The sequence below is a fragment of the Cyanistes caeruleus genome, chromosome 1, assembly GCF_971803275.1.
Source record: "Cyanistes caeruleus chromosome 1, bCyaCae1.hap1.1, whole genome shotgun sequence".
Classification (NCBI taxonomy): domain Eukaryota; kingdom Metazoa; phylum Chordata; class Aves; order Passeriformes; family Paridae; genus Cyanistes; species Cyanistes caeruleus.
Genome location: NC_141701.1, coordinates 46,275,257 through 46,288,393, shown reverse-complemented (window position 1 = coordinate 46,288,393; position 13,137 = coordinate 46,275,257). Strand labels below are relative to the sequence as shown.

At 42.0% G+C, this 13,137-nt stretch overlaps 1 long non-coding RNA gene across 4 annotated transcripts in view; it reads left to right on the top strand.

The window, feature by feature from the left end:
- The first annotated feature begins 760 nt into the window (after nucleotides 1–760).
- LOC111924923 (uncharacterized) overlaps nucleotides 761–13,137 on the top strand; it is a 131,893-nt gene continuing 119,516 nt past the window's right edge. For all 4 annotated transcript variants that reach the window (XR_015287013.1, XR_015287012.1, XR_002861937.2 and 1 more), the window contains exons 1-3: nucleotides 761–1,256; nucleotides 2,285–2,587; nucleotides 9,450–9,532. This is a non-coding gene — a long non-coding RNA (uncharacterized LOC111924923). The remainder of the gene's footprint in view (nucleotides 1,257–2,284; nucleotides 2,588–9,449; nucleotides 9,533–13,137) is intronic.

Here is a 13,137-nt window from a genome sequence, read left to right as displayed (position 1 = left end):
AACATCCTGAATCAGCCATGAAAGTGTGCCCTGGCAGCTAACCATAAAATTGGTTGGGTTGGCAAGAACCTTAAAAATCTACTGCCATAGGCAGGGTGCACTTTCCACTAGACTCAGCTGCTTAAAGCCTCATCCAACCCAGCCTTGAACAGTCCAGGGATGAGGTATCCACAGCTTCTCTGGTCAACCTGTTCCAGTGCCTCATGACACTCACAGTAAAGAATTTATTCTTCATATCTCCTCTAAACCTACTTTTTTCAGTGTAAAGCCATTACCTGTTGTTCTGTCACAACATGCCTTTGTGAAAAGTTAGGCAAATTTTCCCTTAGCCACTAGGTATAGGACACAACTGTACCACTGACATCGGTTTTGGTTGTTTCTTTCTTTTCTCTCCCCTTCATTGTTCAAAGCTTTAAGGAGTGAGGCCATCATTCCTTTTACACTAAGCTGCCAGGTTGCTAATGTTCCCATGGATGGCTTCCTATATCCTCCAGATGTTTCTAGGAACAATATGAGCTTGGCAGGGTGACACCAGAGGTAAGTGGGAAATAAATCAGCCAGTGGAATGGGTGGCTGAGGTGGCGCCTGGAGCAGCAGCTACTGCTCCAACTTGTTGTGGATAAGCACTAGAGCAGGAGAACTACAAATTCAGCAGGATCTCTGCTGAGCAGGGTCCTGGCTCCTCAGTGGATAAAGGAAGGTGGAGCAGAGTGAAGGTAGGAAGCACAAAGGTGTGGAAATGAAGCCCGGGAGGAAGCAGGGGAAGAGGTAGGTAGGAGGCGAAGGTGAGGGACGGAATATGAAGTTAGTGACGGACAGAGATGAGCAGCAGCGGAGCGAGGGGACAGCAGCAGCAGCAGCAGCAGCAGGGGTGCCCTCTCGCCTTGCTGCAGCCCCGTGGTGCCTGCGAGCAGCGACGGACGGCAAGGTGACCAGCAGCAGGGCCCCGCTGCCTCCGTGCCGCGCCAGGAGCGCTGAGGGCCGCCGCAGCTGCGGGGCAGGCCGCAGGCAGGGGCTGCGCGCCCAGGGCCCCGCGGCCTGACGCGGCTTGGTAACCCGACCCACGGCAGCACGGGCAGCCGGAGAACGCGACACTTCTCTGTCATCAGCCTGGATGAAGAGAGAGAGGTGCCTGGGTAACCTGGAAGGTGCTGCCTCTCTCTGTCGGAGAGTGGGGACAATGCAGGAGGTGGCTTTTGCCCGATCTGACAAAGAGGAGGAAAACCAGCTGGGTTCCCAGTCAGGGCTCCAAGCAGGTTTGCTGCCAGAAACCAGGCATCAGGGATTCTGCACTGGGGAATTTCGTCAATGTCTGTGTATTTAGTCAGATTTTCCTGTAATAAAACTACATTCTAGGCACTCTGATTTTGATAACATGGGAACTGGCTCCTAATTTATGTTTCCAGAGCTATTTTTCCTGATCCTGAAGGAGCTGCTTCCCCAATATCTTTCATGAATAAACCTTCATCTTGTCTTTCAGCACTTTTTTTTTCCCCCATAATTTTTAACCATTGTTTCCAGTGCCCTTCTCCCTGGACTGTGCATAGGCACAGTGGCCTGGGTTTGTAATTATGGCAAAAACTTGTCTCATGACTAGGCGATGACTAGAGATAATTCCCCAGAAGAAACACCTACAGAAGAATGCCATTTCTGCACTTTTCCTCTCCTTTTGCTTGGATTCATCAGGCTGCTGCTCATCCTTTGCTTACTATTTTTAACCCTTCAGCTGCATCTTTTCTTTTGAAGCGAAATAATTCTAACTACTAGAGTCCATTTACAATATTAAAACTGCTGTATTTGCCATAATACTCCCTAAAGTCCTAAAGTGACTATAATTCACAAATTATCAGCCTGATTGCTTATCTCTGAGTTTGTCAGTAAAAACAGTATGTGGGTCTGACTCATTCTGTATGAACAACAAAAATATCTGAACCTCTTCCAGAAAAATGGCAGGAGGTGTTGTGTTTCAGTATGATTTTAGATTAAGATGCACCTCCACTGGAGAGGAAATGCAAAGTCCTCCACTCAGCGGGAAAAATCGCTGGAACTCCATCTTTTCTTTTGGGTCAGTTTGCTTCATAGCTTAGTGCCTCAATGGCAAATCTAGATGATGGCTTTTTTTATGGTCAGTATTTAAGATCTAGGGATTCCATTCTCAAATATTCATGACATAATTTGTATATAATTAGAATAAGGCTAACATACTTTCACAAAAGCACAACATGCATTTTAATGTTTTTCTTGATTTTCTTTTCTTTTTTCTTTTTCTTTTTTTTTTTTCCAGATGTCTGCATTAGAGGATAAAAGAGCTAAATGAAAATAACTTATGTACAGTGAAAACTGGACTACGGCATCTTCTGTCACAAGTCATGCATCTCCTCAGGGTGAAAAGCTTTTCACATCACAAGACACATGTTTGACTGTGACTTATCATTTCCAGGTTAGGAACATACTTGAGTTCCCTGACGTGCTACAGACCATTCATCATTTCAACCTGTGCTACTCTTGTTTTTAAGCTAACTTTTTTAGTGCTAGTGAATTTGATTTAGAGACGTCAGCAAAGGAGTGACACGGCTTCCCTAGCATGGTAAGTGCTGTATTTCAGTATGAAAATTGAAATACAAAAAATACAAAAAATATGAAAACCTGAAATTTACTGTGCCCTCACCTCACAGTGCGAACACAGAGGTTCCTACAATGTGCCAGTTTTTATGAGTCTGTCTGTGTGCATGTGGACATGCCAGGCAACCTGGGCCCCAGTATCATGCTTGACTCTGTGAGTCAGCTGATGCATGAGCCGAAGGTGAAAAAAATGCTGTTGCTCCAGTTAGGAAGCAGCAACCATAAGTCACCCTTAGGCATCCTCGTCTGGGGAGAAGGGAGAATGACACCGTAGCCGTGGAACGACCAATTCTCCTTGAGCTGTAAGAGCAGAACAGCTAAGGTGTCCTCTGGGGAATCCTCAACAAATTCAATGGTACTTTCAGCTGGCTTTCGAGTGACTGCGTAGCTGCTTAGCTGTAGCTCCTCTGTGGGACTGAGACCAAACTGTGCACGTGTGTGTGGGTGGGGGGGTAGTATAGCTTCTATTCACAGCAAAATTAGCAGTTCCAGAAGATAAACAAGGATTAACTTTTCACCTTTTTTTTTTTTTTTTAGCTCGGGAAGGAGACAGCTTTACTTTTTTTTGGGGGGTGGGCAGGGGGAGGAGGGTGGAAAGAAAACAGTAGCAGAAGGATCCTATCTCTGCTGGCTTCACCTCTACACAGTGCCCACACATGCGATTTCAAGCACAATGTAAACACTGGTGTTGTGGGTATACCGCTAAGAGACATAACCGAGATATTCTGAAGCAGTCATTAACACTTTGGACTCTGAGTCAATCCAAAGATCCACAGAGGAGAAATGTGAGTCACAAATATTTTGGTCAGTTTAAGGGGGCTTAATAAATAAAAAAAAAGAAAAAGGATATTTTAAATACTGGTGTACACCTGACTAGTGCCAGATACTACCTGTAGTATTGCATCTGTGACCTTAATCCTAGTAGTAACTATCCAAAAGTCTCCTTCCCATTTCAATGGGGTTCAACAGTGTTGAACCCCAATACCCAAGTGTGCTGAGCCTACGACAGCTCAACAGCCTTGAGCCGTGAGCAAGTAAGCATGAGACCAGGGGGATCATCTGGTAAGAGGGAGCCTATTTTTGCTGCTGTGTTATAACCATATTGCTGGAACTTGTAGCTCTCTCCTCCTTCCAGTGAGCAATGCTTCTTGTGCACCAGCTGCCATCTGCGGTATAAAGAGGAGTCACTGGGCTCTCCAATGGTTATACTGATGTTTAGTCTCAGACTGAGTCGAGGATCAGGCCAAGGCTGCTTCAGGGACCCAGGAAGCATAATTTCTGGCTCCCACACAGCCTTCACCTGCAAAGCTCTGAGCAGAGTCCAAAATATATTTTGCATACAAATTAATGAGATACATTTATAGCACCCCTTAGACAGCTTTATTCTGTTAGTGCTTACCTTTATTACTGTGTAACATACTCAGCTCTCATTGTCATAAATTGTGCTCTACTTTTGAAGGGGGAGAATAATTCCATATAAAAGATAAATAAATATGAGGAGCAAAATGTTGTCAATTCCTATGTGGCTACCAAAACAATGGCAAAGTCATCCCATACATAAGTAAGACATCAGTTCCTGACACCTAGTAATTAGAATCTTCCATCCAACTTCATCATGCCCTAAGTCAGCATACTTGGGAACATCCCTGTGCCTCGCATGTGCACAAGATAGTAGGGCATAGACCACTGCCTTACTTAGGGGTTTCCACAGACTTCAGAGCCTCTGGGAAAGTACTGTTGTGGCCTTGAAATCATCTGTACAAGCTAAGTAAAGTTTTGTCTTCAGCAATATCCAGGTAGCACTGTTAAAAAGAAATGGGTAAAAAAATGGCTTTCCTCTGCACTTGGCCAACTGAACCTGTGAGTTTCTGCTCTGTGATATGAAAGTGCCCACAGTGTTGGCAGGATATTTGCAGCTTTTGTGCATTTTCATGCATGAAAAATACATACATACATGTGCATGTATTTAGTAGCCAAGGGCCACTGGTTTTCACTGTGCCCAGGCCAGTGAGATATCACTCTGCCTGTCTTCACTTCAGTTTGTACTGGACTAAGAGATGGCAGAAGCTCTGCTGTGCCGCCTCTCCAGCTCCTTACCCATCTCCACTAAATCACAAGTCACATCCCAGCAGATTAAGGTAAATTTCAGTCAACAGCACTTTAAATGAGTAAATTGGACAATGAACTGCAGCATTTGAGGGAGGGCAAACACAGGCATTTTGCTGCTTCTGAGGTTTCCTCCAGGTGGGGAGAGGGGCAGGGCACCTGGGGGCAACCTTCTTCCTTACCCCAATGTGATTCACCGGGTCTCGTGAGTCACAGCCATTAGACATCAGGGGAACACATGTGAAGAGGTATTATTCAATGTGAGTGAAGGTTGCAAAATTGGATTCTATTGTAGGAAAGCTTTTAAGTTATATTAGCCTGTGTCTGGGAAGCATTAGTAAAAGTTTCACTTTCTCTAAAAAAATACTATTTGGTCTAATTTTTTACAAATACATGGAAAATATGAACCATGTGGACTTTATGGGAGTTCTCCCAACACACCATTTTTAGCAAAAGCCCCCTCATTTCATGGAATTTTCCCTTTACTTTGCAGCAGTACAAACTGCAGTGGTGGATATGGATGCTGGAGGTGACACACCACTGAGGACCCAGGCCTTTCTGGGCAGTGTCATGGAGACCCCTGCTCTCTGCAGGCAGAGCTGCTAGTGTTTGGCCATTCATAGTGGATAGTATATAATGCTTTGAAATGCCTCATCAATCTATTTAGTTTAGTCTTTTATTATAGTCTTGCCATGCTCAACACAGGTCTTCAGATAATTCACCCTCCTTTCCAGTCCTACAAATGTTTAACAATACATGGACAAAATATCACAGAAAATACCCCAGAGTAGGTATTTATATAAACACTATACCACATATTATATGTCTTTTCAGAAAAAAATGGCATTCTTGGGATATAGGATAGCATTTACAAAAAAAAATTAAATTCTGTATTTCCTTATAGACTCACTATTGTCTACTATTCATAACTAACTGCATTTATGAGTAATGGAATAATTCCTTACATGTGAGGATAAATGTATGGTATTATGGCATAATCAGGTACGATATATTTCAGCAGAGCTTTGAGTAAGTGAAATGTTGCAATTTGGAGGTTATCTGGAAGATCAAATCCCCAGTCAGAAAGTTATATTGTTGCCTTCATTTTCCTTTCCCAAACCCATGAAGGCTTAATTGGCATCTAGTTTACATTGTGATCATCTAGTTTCTTAGAATTTTCTTTTTTTGTTGCAGGGTTTTTTTTTTGTTGTTTTGGTCTTTTTTTTGTTTTGTTTTGTTTTTTTGTTTTTTAATGAGCATTTTCTCAAGGGAATTAATTATTACTTTGACTGGTATATTCATATATTTCTATCAAGAAGTTTTACAAATTACAAAACTAGTGACACAGTGTGCAACCATAAAAATCACATCATCTGTAGTTCTTTCTAATCCCATTAATTTTATTTTTTTTTAATCTGGAGTTTATTCTCCTTTTTCGTTAAATGGCTACATTCTGTCAGTTGCTGCTAATGTTTTGTGTGTATGTGGTTTGATACTGCTACAGGTTTACCAAAGCTGTCCTGTAAGAAGAAATACATGTCACAAAGTTAAATGAGCTCAAATAAATGAAGAGTTTCATCACTGCACGGCATCATTTCTGCAGAAAGAATGCTCACTACAGACTTGATGTTTTTCTACTTTGTTTACATTTTATGCAGAGCTTTTAGAAGCATGCTCCATGTGAGGCACTCTGTGGGAAAATGAAGTTTCAGTACCAGTTACCAGATAAGTAGGGGGCTATGTCCCAAGGCCTCAACTTCATCTTTAGACAAGCAAACTTCAGTTAGTTCAAGGACCGAGACAACCCCAAAGGATTCTGCAGTTACTTATCTGCTGACCCTTTAGGAGCAAAATATTCCATAGCTGTGTTCCTCCACAGCCAAGTGTAACACAACAGCCATGTGCCTGTTTGAGTTCATTCTTGATCCACAGGGAAGATGCTGTGTGTCTTTCATAAGCTTAACAAAAGCTCTCTTTTGCATCCTTTTTCTTTGACTCCTTGCTGCCACTGCTTATAATTTGCACCATTTATTTATTTATTTATTTTTGTCCTTCACGGAAACAATAGTCACAAAAGAGTTTGATTTTCAGGCATAGGCATCATCATTTGGTGCCCTTCCCAGTCAAGGTTCTGGAACAGGAGTCTTCCAAGCCCAGTGTTTGGTTTGGGTTTGCTTGCAGTAAGCTCTCCGTTGAGCTGGTTGATACGAGAAAGAGCATGGGGATGTGGGTCCTGCCAACAGCCTGGGCTTTCCCATTGAGCTCCCTTCCAAGCAGTGAACCTTCCACAGGGAGGCCTGAAAGTCTTCAATTGGCATTAATGAGGGGGACCTTGTTCCCTTCTACTTTCTCTCCTTTCCAGCTGAACTGGCTTGCTAGAATTAAAGTTACCCTCGGTGTTCAAGTTGCAGCTTTCCTAACAAATGAAAACAGCAATTAAGGCTGCCACTTCATTCCTAAGTCACACCATTTTGTCTAATTGCAATATATATAATACATAAGATCATGCTGTGCTGGGGGATATATATGCAATAACCGAACACAGTGGCATGATTTAGGACAGACTGGCTTTGAATTTCTTTGTGTGAGCAGGTGGTGTTTCCACACTGCCTCAAATATATTCATCGTGACACTATAAGGTCAAACTTACCCCTTCTGAGGGCTTGGTTTTATTACTAGCCCGCAAACTTCAGATGAGGCTCTCTTTCTAGGCTTTCCAGAAGGCATTCCCTGGTTTGCTCTCAGCTTGTCCGTCCAGTGGGTATTTACACAGGTCTTATGTTTTAGGGGACCTCCCAGGGCTACTTTAAGAAAATTGCAATAGGTAAACTAGTTCCTGCTAAGATGTTACTGTCCATCAGCTGAGAGGAGGTAGTCATCAGTGTGCTCCTTGCCCACACCATCTGTCAAAGAAAGTATAAGCTTACACCCTCATATGCCTCATAATGGAAGAAAGGAAAATACACTGCTCATAATGCCCACTTTAAGAAACGGGAAAAAGTGCTAGCAGTAACTACATGCCCTATTTTAATATAATCTCAACAGTATGCAATCCTCCAGGAGAAAGGCACTGAGGTAAATGAAAGACGGGACAGGCTGCAAGGTGAGTTTGCCAAAGGCTGATTGTGGCAGAGTAACTGGATAGCTTTCTTCTCTGAGATAACAGATTTTCTTGACTAAAGAAATGCAGTAGGTCTCATCTCTGTGGACCTGTGAAAAGTAGGTAATAAGGTGCCACATGGGAAATTATTAGTTAAGCTGAAGAAGATGGGAATTAGTTCAAAAAGTATAACGTGGATAAGAAACTAACTAAAGGGAGATGTCAACTGATTGTGTTGAAAAGGGAGATTCAGTCCTGGAATGAGGTTACCTGTTGCCAGGAAGTGGGCTTACAAGGTTACTAGGACCTAGCCTTTATTTGTGAGCTTCATTTTGAAACTGTGGTGCAAAAAGTAGGACTGCTAAAAAAAAAAATTTAAATTGCTGGTCAAAAAAAATCTGTGAGACATCATAAATGAAGAAAGAGCTAGAAGCACCAAAACACACCCAAGATATGGAATTGTGTACTTGGAGGTCAACATTGCACAAACATTTGCTTTTCAGCTAGAAATGGCATTGCAAAGATTAAGTTCTTGTTGGTCCTTGTGTGGCTGGCCCTAAATTGGCAAAGAGATGGAGATGGTAGCCATAATCCCTACATGGATGATAGTTCCCACAGAAGCACTATAAGGGCCTCCTTCCATGTTCTGTGAGCTCTGGTTGTCCAGGACCTGACTCCTGAGAGAGGGGCACAGAAAGGCTACAAGGCATGAAGGGACACAGGCATGAAGAACCCATCTGGCTAAGAAGCCACAAGAAAGCATGACCTGTGCAGTCAAATAAAACACGAGCTGAAAGGGAAGCTAACTGTTTCCTTTAAAAACACCAGGCAAGAAAAAATAGGTATTACAGCTAAAGGATGACGTTGTCAATACGAATGCACACACACACACACACACACACACACACACACACACACACACATATTTATATGCTGAATAAATCTAGGCTGAATATGGGAAGCAGATTCTTACTATTAAGGACTTGTATTTCTAAAATATTCTTCTGTCCAAAGTTATAAACCATATTAACTTCTTTTAATAGGGAACCTGGTCAATTTCTGAAATGGAAGTACATGACAATAATTGATTATGATTATCACAGGGAATAAGGGTTATTGACCAAACACATCTTTTCTAGTTATCTGCTCCTGTGAACTGATTTTTTTTTTTGATTAAGATTTCACTGTTCTAAGACTGTTTGACAGACTCAAGAGAGAAATTCTTTTAAAAATACATTGCATTAGTAAATTAAAAAAAGTATTAAAAATATATCCTGTTTTACCTACATGCTTGTTGGTGATGATTTGTTCTTTGCCATCTCCATGTAAAGTTACTTCTGTTAAGGGGATTCTTAGTCTCTTACCTCTGCCTTCAATGCCGCATTAAAAACTGAGGGCCCAAGGGGAATAATGTCATTCTGCTATGAAAAATATACTAAATAAGGATGGAAATATTCATGGAGATAACTCTCCTAAATGCAGATACCATGGAAATATCTCCTTTTAACATTTGTGTCAAATGTTTCAAAGTTGGAGCAGTGCAACTTCATGCCCATTTTTGTCATTTTGAATTATGATATTCGCTCTTTTGCTATATCTGTACTAATCTTTTCCTCCCCAGGTTGTCTATGCCAGTTCAGATTCCGACCCCACACATTGCTGAAATGAGCCAACGTCAAGCCAGAGCTTGCACAAGGAAACAAGGTGGGTAGAGGCATGTTGAAATTTTAACCTTTCATTGCTGGTACTTCCTCTAGTGGGAAAACTAGGTGGGAAAAAATAAGTGGGAAAAATGTTCAAATATGTGATTTCAGCACAGGTGGATTAGATATTTTTATACAAAGATGGCAAATTTAGTCCAAAGGTTTTTCACTGTGTGCACTGTCTTCTGCACATTGGTGTGTGCTAATCAGTGATTAGGGAATAAGGTGAGCATGACTGGTAAAAGATAACTGGAGAAAGCTCTTAAAAAATTCAAGGCCCCTTCCCATGTGTGATTTTTCCTAAATGACTTTGGCTTGCTCCTTCCTGAGGTGCATTGTAGGGAAGGGTTTGAAGTTCCCTGAATTTGCATGTCTTTGCTGGTCAAAGTCAGAATTCTTTGTTTCCTGTACATTATGGGAGCACATAAAGAAAAAAAAACCCTACCCACTCACACACACAAAGTGGGCCTAGGGCACTTAATATTTTATTCTCATGAACAAGCTATAAAAAAAAAAAAAAAAAAAAGAATAAAAAGAAAAAAAGCCACCCTGTGATGTGAACCAGTCAGTTTGCCAATTTGAGCTGAGGAGCTGGAGTGACGGAGGCAAATTGGTTTCCAGCAGTTGCAGGAGAAACCTCAGGAGACGGCTGGCTCTGCACAAGCAAGCTAAGCTGTGCTTTACAGTTATGGCATTAAAGTCCAAACCTCACAGAAGTGAATGAGCATCTGAGGAAAGCTAATCAGAACTCCAGGTAAAGGACCTTAAATCTGCACTGCACAGACATTGACCCAGACTTTTCTCTGAAGATTTACTAAGTCTTGAATGTCCACAATGTATAGAGGAGTAAAATTCATTATACAGTGGTAAAGGTAATCAGTAGAGCATCTGGTTAAATTGTTCCAGGCAGAAGAGTGAAGGTAAAATACAGAGAAGCATATTAGGATTTTATTTCATATTGCTCTGTGTAGGCTGAACACAACCTAAACTACTTTTCCTTCTTCATTTTTTAATCTTAATTCTTTCAAACCAGTGTATAGTGACCACATCTCTTACAGAATGATACCAGGTGAAATATGAATTCATCACTACTGAATATACAGAACTACCATTAAATGAGTAAACCTATCACATTTATAAACTATGTGCATAGAAAAATCATTATTTTATCATTTAGTTTGATGGCAAATATTTATTGGAAAGAGCACTATTATTAGCAGCCTGCTTTCAATTAAGAATCTGTTTCTTTATGACTGTTTTTTTAAGACTTAACATCATGGCTGTTACATAAGTCTCATTACATTTTTGGCATAAGCATTCTTAGACCAGATGCAGTAAGGTTTCCTTTGGGTAAATTGTCCTTCTAGTAAAAGACACAATTAAAAAAAAAACCCACAAAAAAACATGTTTGGGTTTCATCCCATCTTTCTCACTTTTAGAAAAGACAAAAAAAAAGTCAATTTAATAATGAAAAGTAATGGTGATATTTACGAGGATAATACTAATTTGTGCTGTGCGCTTGAGTGGTGGCGTGAGGTGAACATTTGTCTTTTATAACTGAAGCAGAACCATTAAACCTATTTCACACAGGCTGTCAGCCATCCGTCCAGTGGCAATGCCTTTTACTCACAATTAAGCAGGCTACTTTAAGCTTTGTAATTTGTTTCACTTAAATTAAAAAAAATAAATAAATCAATCAAACTTTTTTTGCTAAAATGAATGTAAGTAGAAGAAATATTTCAGCTTGGGATAATATGTCAGCCTGCTAGAGCTCAAGGCAGAGTGCAAAAATTTGGAGAGGCAAGACTGGATGATTTGGAGACCAGTGTGAAAACCCACTGCAGAAACAATCCCCTTCCTGTGCAAGTTGTTGGGGCTTCCTGGTACCTTCCATAACAGGTATGAGGCTCTGTAACTGGAAGGCCAGACAACTAATGAGGTGGGTGAAGGTCCTGCTGGGATAGTGGGGCCTCCTGAAACCACACCACCTGTACCCTGCTGTCAACAGGAATGGAAGGGTGCTTGTAATAGGAGACTCCCTTCTGAAGGGAACAGAGGGCCCCATATGCAGGCTGAACCCAATTTGCAGGAAAGACAGCTGTCTCCCAGAAGCTCAGATAAGGGGTGTCACTGGAAAACTCTTGAGTCCAGTAAGGCTCTCTGATTACTGTCTGCTGTTGGTTGTTCAAGCTGCCAGTGGCGAAATAACAAAGAGAAGTCTGAGAGCTATCAAAAGAGACTTCGGGACCCTGGGATGATTAGAAGAAGGATCAGGAGCACAGGTGGTGATTTCCTTGATTCTTCCAGTAACAATAATTGATATGGATAGGCAGATCCATCAGGTCAATGCATGACTCCAAGGTTGGAGTCAGTGGAAGAATTTTGGTTTTTTTGACCATGGAAGGATCTACTCAAATTCTGGTCTATTGATACCTGACAGGACACACTCAGAGGGGAAAAAGAGCTCTGGCACAGGAGCTAGTAGGGCTTGTTGACAGAACTTTAAATTAGCTTGGAAGGGGGAAAGGAATAAAACCAGGCTTGCCAGTGATAAGTGATGGGATGGTGAGACAAAACTTGAGGAATCAAGCACTGATGGTATCCCTTAACCTGCTACACACAGTGTAGGCTACACTGTACCATACCTGAAATGTATTTCTATTCTAATGACCCAGCATGAAGAGCAAACAAGAGGAACTGGAGGCTTTGGCCCTATCCCAGAGAACTGACATCATTGGCATAAGTGAAACCTGGTGGGATGAGTCCTGTGACTGGAGGAGGCTGGGGCGGGGAGGGGTTGAGGTGGCATTGTACTTAGTGGAAGGGATGGACTGTATGGAGCTCACAGCTGACAATGGCACTGTTGAGAGCCTCTGGGTAAGAATCAGGGGACAAACAATGTGGGAGTCTGCTATGGACCTCTGAGTCAGGGCCATGGCACAAATTATTCTTTGAGAAACTAAGGTACACTTCCATGTCAACTGCCCTTGTCCTTGTGGAGGATTTCAACTGGCCAGAAATTAAGTGGGAGCATCAAACAACTGGTACAACCCAGGCCCAAAGATTCCTAAAAGACTTGGATGACAGCTTTATGGACCAGGTGGTAAGGGAGCTGACTCAGAAAGATGCCCTCTTTGATCTGCTTCTTGTCAACAGTGTGGATCTCATGAGTGAAGTGGAGATTGGCGGCTGTCTTTGCCACAGCAACCACAAAGTGATCAAGTTTAAAATCTCTGTTGGACAATAGGTAAAGTGCCAGCATAACCTCAGCTCCACAAATAAGGAGAGCAGATGTCAGGCTGCTCAGGGAATTAGTAAGGTCTTATGGGAAAATGTTTTTGCAGGTGCTGGGATCCATCAGTGCTGGTCACTTTTTAAACATCACCTCCTAAGGTGCACAGGAGCAGGCAATTCCCAAATGTCAGAAGTCAAGCAGGTGAAGCAAAAGGCCAGCTTGACTGAACAGGATTCTTCTCTTGGAAATAAGGCTAAAAATAAAAGTATATGCCCAGTGGAAGCAAGGTTAAGTGACATGGGAAGAAGATTCTGTTTACCACTCTAGGGAGAAAATTCACCTGGTCAGAGCTCAACTGGAGTTGAAGCTGG